Consider the following 13,228-nt stretch of genomic DNA (forward strand, 5'->3'; position numbering starts at 1 on the left):
TGAACTGTGGTGTTGGAGAAGACTCTTGACAGTCCCTTGGACTGCAAGGAGATTCAACCAGTCCATTCTGAAGGAGATCAGCCCTGGGATTTCTTTGGAAGGAATGATGCTGAAGCTGAAACTCCAGTACTTTGGCCACCTGATGCGAAGAGTTGACTCATTGGAAAAGACCCTGATGCTGGGAAATATTGAAGGCAGGAGGAGAAGGGGACGACAGAGGATGAGATGGTTGGATGGCATCACTGACTCGAAGGACGTGAGTCTGAGTGAACTCCAGGAATTGGTGATGGACAGGGAGGCCTGGTGTGCTGCAATTCATGGGGTCGCAAAGAGTCGGACACGACTGAGCGACTGAACTGAACTGAAAGCTAAGATATGTCTCTCTCATGTATATAGGTGGGTATGTTTAGCTAAGGTCAAACTAGAAAAATTTGAGACTGTGTCTATCAGTAGTCATCTTGCCTTCTAGGAGGAGAAAACCCACATGTAGAACAAAGTCAATCTAAAAGAATTGGAGTTGAGATACTGAGAGATCTCTACAAACAGTTTGGCCTAAACCCAGTTCTATCCCTCCAGATCCCAGTTATATGAGCTGATAAACTTAATTACTTTTATTAAGCTTTGATTTACTTGCATTTTATCACTGGCAATTAAACTGTGCAAACATACCCACAGCCTCCATGATTCAGGATAGACACTGAGAGATCTATTTTATTTGAATGATTGTGATGGCCAGACATTATATTTATCCAGAGTTCTGTAAGTGGCATCCCCAAACGATCATGTAGGATTTCCAAGTGGTCTCATCTCTGCACTGCTTACAGTAGATGGTGGCTGACTCATCAGTGTGACCTGAAACCCTGGAGACCCAGATATCTTTAGAGGTGCTGCCCTTGATAGCCCCTCAAAGTGAATATATCATAAACTAATAAGGGGCTTTGAGGGTTTCTGTTAGCCTTTGGCTATTTTTCCAGTCATTTTATTTGAATGAGGCATTTGTTTCTTCTTCACATGCTGTTTCATGGCTCCCAGGCATAATCAGATACTATATTTTAGGTATTGATATATCCTTCCTGAATGCATTCTGTTTTTCTGTAAAACTCTCTACCAGTTTTTTTCTTCCACTCACCAGTTAGGATTCTGGGGGGAAAGATGCTCTTTATATTGTCTGCATTATTAGAATATTATAAACATCAAATACTTAGTTAAGCCTGACATTCTTCCTGTTAGCTCACTGAACTATGCCCTTTTTATTACAAGCACATAAGTAGGCACTGTTAGCTTTAATTGGATTTCCTGAATTGTATTTATGATTTAACCCTATTCCACAATTGGAATTTAAAAAGATGAGTACCATAGTTACCTTTACTAGATACGTATTTATGTTCCTGTTCACTCTTACCAATTCCTCTGCCAACATGGCAGGTTTTCATTTTGAGTACCATAAAAATGAATTTGTTTTAGTGGAGGGAATTACAGAATTACTGTATTCTAATGATATTGTTTTCTTTGTTCGGTGTCCAGGCCATTGCTCTAATTTTCCAGTGCAGTCATGGCTAGGCAAACTAAAATGTTTTAGGCAGTATTTAGGATGGCTTTCCTCCACCATCCAAAAACATGCTGGTAATATCATAAATCCTTAGAAACTTGGAGATTTTTCTCAATCTGTAAATACAGAAGTGTGGGATGGATTTTGCTTTGGGTGGTTTTGGAGGGGTGGCCATGCAAGAAATTGTTTTCAAAACAATCACTACCACCATCTGTGCAGCAGAAAACAGATTCAAGGGGCTGATAGCTACCCTTGGACAGAGTCAGCAGAAAAGAGCTCAGGAAACCATTGAGATCACCTACCTTTTATGAGAATATAATTGGGGGGAAAATGGCTTTATGGACCTGACTTTGCCTGGTGGAGAGAATCTTAGGATTTCTAGGATAATACTTATTTTTGTGTTGCTGTTTACATCACTTGACTTATTGCTACCTTATTAGCAAAAAGTACTGTCTTCCCTTCTCTTAGTAATGAAAATTTAATCTCTGTATTATTACAAGGTTCTATGAAAGGTCTAACTTTTAAAAAGAATACAGAAAAACATGAGTGAGTAACGAGCATGGAAATATTGAATTTGCAAAGATGGACTGTTTTCCTTAGGTAAAAAATATCTCCCTAATTTCAAACTCTCTCCAGGGGGCTATGGAAAGCTTTAAATATCCATTCAAAATTCTTCACAGCCAGACATCTCTTTTAAAGGAATTAGGTTACATCAGTTGATGTAATTAACTCAGATTGTTTGGGTGATTCAAATCCCAAAGGTAGCAATACATCTGTACAACATACACATTTCCCCTCTGTGTGAAGGCGCCAGTGGTTTCAATTTTGGGTGTGTTTTGAGGAGGTTGAGGGAGTGAGGGGCAAGAGAACGAGCTGTTGAAAGGTAATAGAAGGGAGAATCATGTGCTAAAAATGTTTTTTGATGCTATCTGATTTCCTCTTAAATCATTCTTTGAAAAAGAAATATCAGTTTGGAATCTGTTAGTGGTCAAATGTATTAAAATAAAACATCTTTTGTTTCATTAGCCCAGTTATCCTTTACTCCCCTTTGAGTATCTGGCAAGCCATATAGGACTGGAAGAAGATGAATCTTTTAGTCACTCAGTGAACTGGAAGATGTGCCATTTATTCATCTCTGACTTGCAGGAAGGGGGCCCAGAATCTGTGCTTTCTGAGAAACTCTAGTTGCTTTATTTTGTATTTGAATTTCATCTCACATAGAATCTTTAAGCTACAAAGATATGATTGTTGTTGTTTACTCACTAAGTCAATATTCATGCTTAACTGTTTCCATCTCCCGGTGGTGTTGCACCTGATCCATTTCACAGCTTTCTAATTCTTAAAGATAATCAGAGCATCAGATAATGCCTTCTTTCATGATAATTACTAAAATGGTTCATTTCCAGAACAAACCCACTCTATTTCTTGACCAGATTCTGTAAAGCTTCACCAATCTCTATATACTCCTAGTGTCATATCAACAATTGTGGAAAACAGTTGTTGCTATCTTTTTAGGTTAATTTTGAATTTAGATTAAAAGCTTCAAAACTGAAGACTTTCTCCTATAGTGAGAAGATTTGTGAGATGGCTATAATGTGCTCAATTAATTAAGAACATGGTATATGTTTATAAAGTTTTATTGACTGTGACTAGATCTCCAAAGTTAAAAATACACAATTTTTTTTCAGAAGAAAGCTTTCTGCTCATATTTTATGTAGCTTAGCTCAGCATTTTGTATATTCATTTGTGGGAGGAAGGTATTATTTTAAGCAAGCGAAACTACTAAGCACACATTTTTGTCTTTAAAATCATGGCTTTGGTTTGGGAGAGCTCCTCTGGGGTAAAAGGGTTTGAAAATCACACTTTATCCGTGTTCTTAGAAATGTCTGGTAAAAAGATATCTGAGCCTTAGTGAAAGAATATAAAATGTAAAAATTTCAATTACACTTGAAAGAACAGTGAAAGAAAAGTCTCCAACCTGAGACTGACCACAGTATTGGAGGAGCTTAGGTGTTTTTAAAGAAATGTCTTCGTTTTGGCCCATTTGTCTAAACATCACAAGCAAGACTGCTTTTTCCATCAACTCTAGGGCCAACCTGTACAATTCTTGTCAACTTTTTTCTCCATCTCTTGTCCATTATATATTTTTCCAAGGAACTTTCCTGATTTGTAATGGTACAACAAATTTACTCTAACTCCTGGAATTGTTCAATATGGAGTTTCAAGAGTCCTGGAATTATTCAATATTACAGTTTCAAGAGCCCTTAGTCCTTAGGGGATTATTGCCCCACTCTTTCTTATACCCTACTGGAGAAGGAAATGGCAACCCACTCTAGTATCCTTGCCTGGAAAATCTCATGGACAGAGGAGCCTAGTGGGCTGCAGTCCATGGGGTTGCAAAGAGTTGAGCATGACTGCATGACAAACACTTACTTACTTCGTACACCCTTATGGGTGAGGATTCTGAGGTCCAAAGAGGTAAAGCAAGTTTCCCAATGTGATACCATGAATCTTTGTCAGACTGGACTTAAGAGTCACTGCCTATGAGATTCTATATTCAGTCTCTGGAATCCATCAGTTTCCATAGACTGGTGGATTTCCAATCCACATTTGGGCCTTTTGAAAGATAGAGATCCACCACTCTGTATGATGGTGGCATGATAGACAAATCTGACTCTAAACTGAGACACTGCTCAAATGTCACGGAGTGTTACAGCTTGGCAGCCACTCAAACTTTCTGGAAACGATTGCTACAATCTACCAGTTGGATGAATTCAGTTCTTTCAGTTGCCAGGAAGGAAATAAGAATTTCTACACAATTTCTTTTTCTGTACAATGATTGTTTTACATTGTTAATAAATGGATCAGATCTTTTGTCAGCAAAGTCTTTAGTCAGAGTGTTTCATACAGTCTATAAAAGCAGATCTATCAGTGTGTTGACTTTTGTAGACTGATACTCAAGAGGGAAGCTAGAACCATAGGGAACACAGTGGGGAAAATTCTCAGGAGTTATACTCATCCTGTGTCTTGGTGTCAGGAGTGTGGTGTGGGTTGAAGAACTGATTTTTTCATGATTTGAAATAGTTTTTCACAGAAGAAGCAAGATTTTCTTTAAATGTGTACAAAGGGAATCATAATAAGCAAAATACAGATGTTTTTCTGGATACACAGCATGCTAATTTTTTTTTTTAATAAAATGTTGTTCAGTTTGAACTATATAATGGAACTCTAAAAATTATGTCTGCATGTTGAGTGAGGTTCACACCAGGGAACTGCTCTCTAGAGCTCCCTGCTACTCTGAGTTGGGAGAAAAAGCATGCTTGCCCATCTGAGAATTGATACACAGACAGTCCTGGTACCAGATCACAGATGTCCTAATCAAGTATGACCTCTGCATTTCATCTGCCCTCAGAAAGTCCTGGAGGGGCCGAAGGAGTCTGCTACCAAAGCAGGACCTTTGGTAGAAGCACTGTGGAGAAGTAGTGAAGAAGCTCATCAAGATTATTTCCCTCCCCATGCTGGCTTCTGAGCTGAGAAAGGGAGAAGTTTTAAATTGGATAAGAGATCAATGTTCTGAAATCAGCTGGATGGGTCTTCTTCACAATATAGTGGTATCTTTGAAATGTTTTTTCCAGGGGAGGAAATTAATAGTTGATAAAACAGGTCAAGCAATGGGGGAGACCTGGGTTAAATCCTGGGGTCAGGAAGATCCCCTGGAGAAGGGAATAGCAACCCACTCCAGGATTCTTGCCTGGTGAATTCCATGGGCAGAGGAGCCTGGTGGGTTACAGTCATGGGGTCACAGAGAGTCGGACACAACTGAGTGACTAACACTTTCCCTTTTATTTGCTGCCATATGCAAGAAAGAAGGTAGCTACCTATCTGAGAATAAACATGAAAATCAGACTGTAATGGTCTGGAAGCCTAGCCCAGGCAGAGATGAGACAAGTGGAAGAAATGTGCTCACAACAGAGTAGCTAACGCTTTCACTTTTTCAAAGCAGGTCAGTAAAGAATAAAATTATTTCCTATTTGTACCCTATTAAAATGACTCATAACGGGTAATCCTGAAAAAGTTTTCTCTAATAGGTAACTTGCTAATCATGAAGGTGTTTCAATTTTATAAAATTCTGACTTTTAAGTCATTTTTTAAATGACAATCTGAACTAGTCCTCCAATAGGCTTTATAGCTTAAGTGTAAATTCACCTCTTTGGGTCCATTTAGAAGGAAACTAATATCTATAACAACTCTTTTTCCCCTTCCCACCTGAACTGTAAGATAACTCTTATTTTAGATAAGTGAAAGTGAAGTCTCTCAGTTGTGTCCGACTCTTTGCGACCCCATGGATGGTAGCCTACCAGGCTCTGTGATCATGGGATTTTCCAGGCAAGAATACTGGAGTGGGCTGCCATTTCTTTCTCCAGAGGATCTCCCCAACCCAGGGATCGAACCTGCATCTCCTGCATTTCAGACAGACGCTTTACTGTCTGAGCCACCTGGTCTCAGCTCTGAATAAGTTCCATTAATATATTAAACGGTAATGCCAGAGTTCAATGCAATTGCACTGGGAAGCAATTCTTAGTTGAACTTGAAAAAGTAAAGAGCTTGAATTAGGTGAAGATTTAACCTTTGCAGTGGTGGTCTCTTTGAGTCTATGATTTAGGAAGTAGCTCTTATCTCATACATCAAAAAATTAATCCTGCACATGATGGTGACTGAATTCTTACAGAACCCCTTCCCCTATTTTTCTTTTTTTGGAATTTCAGACATAGTTTATTGAAGGAGTAGTGACAGTCAGTGCCATGCTTACTCTTGCTTTCATAGCCACTGCCATCTTGTTGACTCTCCACTACTCAGTAGTTCTGAAGGATGAACCTATTATGAATTGGGCAGGCTAGTGAGAAAAGCGAAAAATTCAATCCAGACAGATGTGTATCTTGCTTTGAGTCTTTTGATTATTTCTCCAGGTTGTAATTTTCCCTCTGGCTTTCATTGAGTACTTAACTCCAGCAGATGAACAGTATTTTGGCAGTGTTGCGTATTGAGTGAAAGTAGAGCAAGGATTAATATTGGAGGTGCTTCCAAACCATAGATTTGGTGGCAGAATGCCAACCCTTCGGAATGCCTCTCCCTCCCAAAGGCACAAATCAGAAAACCCTTGGCTGTTACAGCCAAATGAATGTTGCAGTTTTTGGTGGTACCTGTTACATTAGATTATGTATCGATGGGGAAAGAAAGCAGAAACATCATGCCACTGTGTTGAAACAAACAAACAAAAAAGAAATCCAGAAGCTTTTCTGCTAATAGTAGGCTTTTTAATAAGTGAGAAACAGTTTTTGGGGTTTTATGGTCTCCTATTTATTTGGATGGAAACCAACAGAATTTTTCACATGTTAGTGTGAGTTTCTGTGTTAGTTCTGAGGTTGTTTCGTCTCTGGCATGAGACAACCTTGGAGACCGTGTTTTCTACACTCCCTAGGTGTAGAAAGCAAATAGATGCATTAAGTAATTCTAGTTAATAATTCACTGATTTGGCAGATGGATTATTAATAATAATGTTGCTGCTGCTGCTAAGTTGCTTCAGTCGTGTCTGACTCTGTGCGACCCCATAGATGGCAGCCCACCAGGCTCCCCCGTCCCTGGGATTCTCCAGGCAAGAACACTGGAGTGGGTTGCCATTTCATTCTCCAATGCATGAAAGTGAAAAGTGAAAGTAAAGTAACTCAGGCGTGTCTGACTCCCAGTGACTCCATGGACTGCAGCCTTCCAGGCTTCTCCGTCCATGGGATTTTCCAGGCAAGAGTACTGGAGTGGGTTGCCATTGCCTTCTCCAATCAGTAAATTATCAGCACACTTCGAGATTCATGAAGTATAATGACACAGCCCAGAGTTAACTTACGCAGGGCAGTGTGGATTGAATTTGCGGTATTCAAAGACATTCACACACCATCCTTGTAACTCATCTCTGAAGTAGTCAGTGTTCTAACCTGCCCCATTTTTCATGGCACAACTCACGCACTGGTCTTATGGTTTATTCCAAAGCTTAGCTAGTGCTGTTCCTGGGACTTGGAAAACCCTAGCCCTTTTCTCCATTTCTCTTCAGTTTTCCTGGAACAGTTGTCTTCACTTCACCATTTCCTCACCTCCCACTCATTACCCAGTCAACTGGATAGAGCTTCTATTCCCACCACTTATCACAGCTACTCTTGCCGTGGATTCCAAGGTCTAAGTGGCTCTTTCCAAGGGATGATAGTCTCCCCTCAGATGACTATTCTTAGTCTCCTTTCTCAGTATCGCCTTCTCTATGTGGACCTAAAATTGACTTCCTCGGGGCTTTTCAAGGATCCTCTTCTTTTTCATTTTACATACACACACTAGTCAATCTCCTCTGCTCCCATGGACTCATTTGCTATTTATATTCTTTCAGCTGCCAGATCTGTATTCTTTCTGATTTCTTCTGATTCTCAGCTGCATGGTAGACATCTCTATTTGATCTCGTGGTAGTGATGTCACAAGAGTACAATTATACTCATGGACCTCCTCTCCTAGACTTAATTCTCCTGCAGCAATTCTTATGGCAGGGAGCGATACCAGTATCAGTCCACTTGCTCAGTCTGAAATCTTGGAACCATCCAATCTCTCCTAATGCCCCCTTTCTGTCTTCTCAATCTCCATCTTAAAAGAGCAACCAAGCCTGGTCAATTGTACTGTATAAAATCTCTTGAATATATCTACTTCTCTTCATACAACTACATCCACTTTAATCTAGTCCACTGTCGTATCTTAGTAGGTGTATTAGTTTCCAATTGCTGTTACAGCAAGTCACTGAATTTGGTGGCTTAAAACAAAATAAATTTACTATCTTACAGTTCTGAAGGTCAGATCAAAAATGGGTTTCAAAGGGGCTAAAATCAAATTCCATTCTAAAAACTGATAAACCAAGAAATAGTGAAATTCAATAATCCAGATTGGTAGTAGAATAATGTATGAGTTTCCTGTTGCTGCTGTAAACAGATTACTACAAACAGTGGTTCAAAGCAACACAAATGTTTTACCTCACGGTTCTATGAATCAGAAGTCCAAAATGAAGCTGTAGGCTGTGTTCCTTCTGGATGCTATAGGAGACAATATTTTATCTTGCCCTTTTTTTCTTCTAGAGATTGCTCACATTACTTGGCTCAATTACCCTCATCCTCACCTTCAAAGCCAGGAGTGGCAGTCAAGCTTTGCTCATGGTGCCTCCCTCACTCTAACATTGACTCTCTTCTGCTTCCCTCTTTCTCTTTTAAGAACTCTTACGATTGCATCAAACCCACCCAGATAATTCAGGATTGTGTTGTTGTTCAGTCACTAAGTCATGTCCAACACTTTGGGACCCCACAGACTACAACATGCAAGGCTTCTCTGTCCTTCACTATCTCTGAGAGTTTGCTCAAATTCATGTCCATTGAGTCAGTGATTCTATCTAACCATCTCTTCCTCTGCCACTTTCTTATCCTCTTGCCGTTAATCTTTCCCAGCATCAGAGTCTTTTCCAGTGAGTTGTCTCCTTGCAACAGGTAGTCAAAGTATTGGAGCTTCAGCATCAGTCCTTCCAGTGAATATTCAGGGTTGATTTCCTTTAGGATTAACTGGTTTGATCTCCTTGCAGTCGAAGGGACTGTCAAGAGTCTTCTCCAGCACTGCAATTCAAAAGCATCAATTTTTTAGTGCTTAGCCATCTTTATGGTCAAACTCTCACATCTGTACACGACTACTGGAAAAAAACCATAGCTGTGACTGTACAGACCTTTGTTGGCAAAGTGATGTCTCTGCTTTTTGAAATACGCTGTCTAGGTTTGCCATAGCTTTTCTTCCAAGGAGCAAGTGTCTTTTAATTTCATGGCTGTAGTCACCATTCATGATGATTTTGGAGCCAAAGAAAATAAAATTTATCACTGTTTCCATGTTTTCCCCTTCCATTTGCCATGAAGTGACGGAACCAGATGCCATGATCCTAGTTTTTTGAATGTTGAGTTTTTTGACTCTTCTCTTTCACCCTAATCAAGAGGCTCTTTAGTTCCTTATTAATTTCTGCCTTTAGAATGGTATCATCTGAATATCTGATGTTATTGACATTTCTCCTGGCAATCTTAATTCCAGCTTGTGATTCATCCAGCCTGGCATTGTGCACAATGTATTCTGTATGTAAGTTAAATAAGCAGGGTAACAATATACAGCCTTGATGTACTCCTTCCCAATTTTGAACCAGTCAGTTGTTCCATGTAAGGTTCTAACTGCTACTTCTTAACCTGCATACAGGTTTCTCAGAAGACAGGTAGGGTGGTCTGGTATTCCCATCTCTAAGAATTTTTTGCAGTTTGTTGTGATATACACAGTCAAAGGCTTTGGTGTGGTCAGTAAAGCAGAAGTAGATGTTTTTCTGGAACTCTCTTGCATTTTGATGATCCAACGGATGTTGGTAGTTTGATCTCTGGTTTATCTGCCTTTTCTGAATACAGCTTGTACATCTGAAAGTTCTTGGGTCATGTACTGCTGAGGCCTAGCTTGAAGGATTTTGAACATTACCTTGGTAATGTGTAAAATTAGCACAACTGTACGGTAATTTGAATATTCTTTGGCACTGCCCTTCTTTGGAATTGGAATGAAAACTGATCTTTTCCAGTCCTATGGCCACTGCTGAGTTTTCTAGATTTGTTGACATATTGAATGCAGCTCTTTAACAGCATCATCTTTTAGGACTTTAAGTAGCTTAATTGGAATTCCATCACCTCCACTAGCTTTGTTTGTCATAATGCATCCTAAGTCCCACTTGACTTTGGACTCCAGGGTGTCTGGCTCTAGGTGAGTGATCACACCATCGTGGTTACCTGAGTCATTAAGAGCTTTTTGGTATAGTTCTTCTGTGTATTCTTATCACTTCTCAATGTCTTCTGCCTCTGTTGGGTCCTTATTGCTTCTGTCCTTTATCGTGCATGAAAATACTTGCATGAAATGCTCCATTGATAGCTCCAATTTTCTTGAAGAGATCTCTTCTTTCCCATTCTATTGTTTTCCTCTACTTCTTTGCATTGTTCATTTAAGAAAGCCTTCCTATCTATCTTTGCTATGCTCTGGAACTCTGCATTCAGTTGGTTATATATTTCCCTTTCTCCCTATTTTGAAATCAACTGGTTAGCAAACTTAATTCTGTTTGCAACTTTAATCCCCCTTTCCTATGTAAGATAACATATTTATAGGTTCTATGGATGGACAGGGAGGCCTGGCGTGCTGCAATTCATGGGGTTGCAAGGAGTTGGACACGACTGAGCAACTGAACTGAACTGAACTGAACTGGATTAGAATGTGGACATCTTGGCAGAGGAGGAAGAGGTACTCTTCTGTCTGCCTACCACACTAGGCTATACGAGAGCCTCCCAAATTGTCCTTCTGGCCACCATCTGGCTCCTGCCTATGCTACCATGCATATACAATTTTAAGGGTAAAATACGCATAATATAAAAATTACCATTTTAATAATTTAAATATATATATTGTACAATCATCACTATATCACTATGATCTAGTTTTGGAACATTTCCATTTCCCAGAAGGAAACACTATACCTATTAAGCAATCACTCCCCATTCTCCCATCCCTATAGTTCTTGGCAACCATTAAAAAAGCAAAGACATTACTTTGCCAACAAAGGTCCATCTAGTCAAAGCTATGGTTTTTCCAGTAGTCATGTATGGTTGTGAGAATTGGACTATAAAGAAAACTGAGTGCTGTAGAATTGATGCCTTTGAACTGTGGTTGGAGAAGACTCTTGAGAGTCCCTTGAACTGCAAGGAGGTCAAATCAGCCAATCCTAAAGGAAATCAGTCCTGAATATTCATTGGAAAGACTGATGCTGAAACTCCAATACTTTGGAGACCTGATATGAAGAACTGACTCATTGGAAAAGACCTGATGCTGGGAAAGATTGAAGGCAGAAGGAGAGGGAGATGACAGAGGATGAGATGGTTGGATGGCATCACCGACTTGATGGACATAAGTTTGAGCAAGCTCTAAAAGTTGGTGATGGACAGAGAGACCTGGCATGCTGCCATCCATGGGGTCGCAAAGAGTCAGAGACGACTAAGCGACTGAACTGAACCAATAATAAACTTTCTGTCTTTAGATATTCACCTATTCTGGATATTTCACATAAATAGAATCATACAACACATGGTCTTTTGTTTTTGTCTTCTTTCACTTAGCATGTTTTCAAGGTTCATCCATGTGGTAGCAGGTAACATTACTTCACTCCCATTTCATGGCTAATACTCCATTAATTGGCTAGACCATTTTGTTTATCAGTTGATGATTGCTTGACTTGTTTCCAGCTTTGCCTTTTGTGACTAGTTCTAGAAATTGCCAACCACATCTGATCTCTCCCATGCTCCTTACATCTTGTTGTTGTCCTTCAGTCACTAAGTTGTATCCAACTCTTTGCAATCCATGGATGGCAGCACACCAGGCTTCCTTGTCCTTCACTATCTCCTGGAGTTTATTCAAGCTCATGTCCATTGAGTAAATGATGCCATCCAATCATTTCATCCTCTGTCATCCCCTTCTCCTCCTGCCCTCAATCTTTCCCAGCATGAGGGTCTTTTCCAATGAGTTGGCTTTTTGCTCATCTCTATTATTTTAGTGTTATTTCCTATTGTTTCTTTGTTTCAATATTTTTTCAAGTCTTTAATAATTAAAACTCAAGATGAAAAAACTAAAGATTTATTTTCACAGATGTCCAAATCAGGACTCTGTGATGCATTAGTTTCTTTCCAACATATTTTTTATTCCACTGTCCTCTGACAATGTAGTGTATTACTTAGGTGAAGAGTTTGCACATGGGGAAACTGAGTATAATAAACATCTGAGATCACACATTTTGTCAGTGGTGTCACTGAGAGAAGAGATTACACTGCTCAGGTTATTCTCTATTTTCATCTTTCCAAGGACAGACTGTCAGTGCATTAAATAGTGTCACTGTCTACAGATTTTTACATTGCAATGCCAATTTTCATTCTATGTGGTTAATCCAATTTACATTATCACTAGCAGTATATGAGGATTCCCTTTTCTCCATACCCTCCCCAGTATTTATTGTTTGTAGACTATTTTGATGATGGACATTCTAACCTGTGTGAAGTGCTACCTTATTGTAGTTTTAATTTGCATTTCTCTATTAATTAGTGATATTGAACCTCTTTTAGTGTGCCTCTTGGCCATCTGTATTTCTTCTGTGGAGAATGTCTACAGTACAGTCCCTACATATGAGAAAATATTTGTAAGTCCAATTTGTTTGTTAAGTCCAACAAAGTTACCCTAAGTACCCAACAAACACAATAGGCTATTTAGTACTGTGTGGTAATAGGTTTACAATGCTTTTCACACAAATAAATATATAACAAATACAAAAAAAAGAAAATATTTTTAATCTTATAGTACAGTATCTTGAACAGTACAGTAGTATAGTACAACAGCTGCACACAGGGGCTGGCCTCAAGTGAGCAGGAAGGAAGAGTTACTGACTAGAGAAGGAAAAGGAGGTGGGAGATGGTAGAGCTGAAGGATCATCAGCAATAGAGATGGAGGACAAGCATCAATTTTACCCACGTCCAACATTGATAGAAGACATATTTGCATCTTTGAAAG

Source organism: Bison bison, unplaced genomic scaffold (genome assembly GCF_000754665.1).
Source record: "Bison bison bison isolate TAMUID 2011002044 unplaced genomic scaffold, Bison_UMD1.0 scf7180017864490, whole genome shotgun sequence".
In the NCBI taxonomy this organism is placed as follows: Eukaryota; Metazoa; Chordata; class Mammalia; order Artiodactyla; family Bovidae; genus Bison; species Bison bison.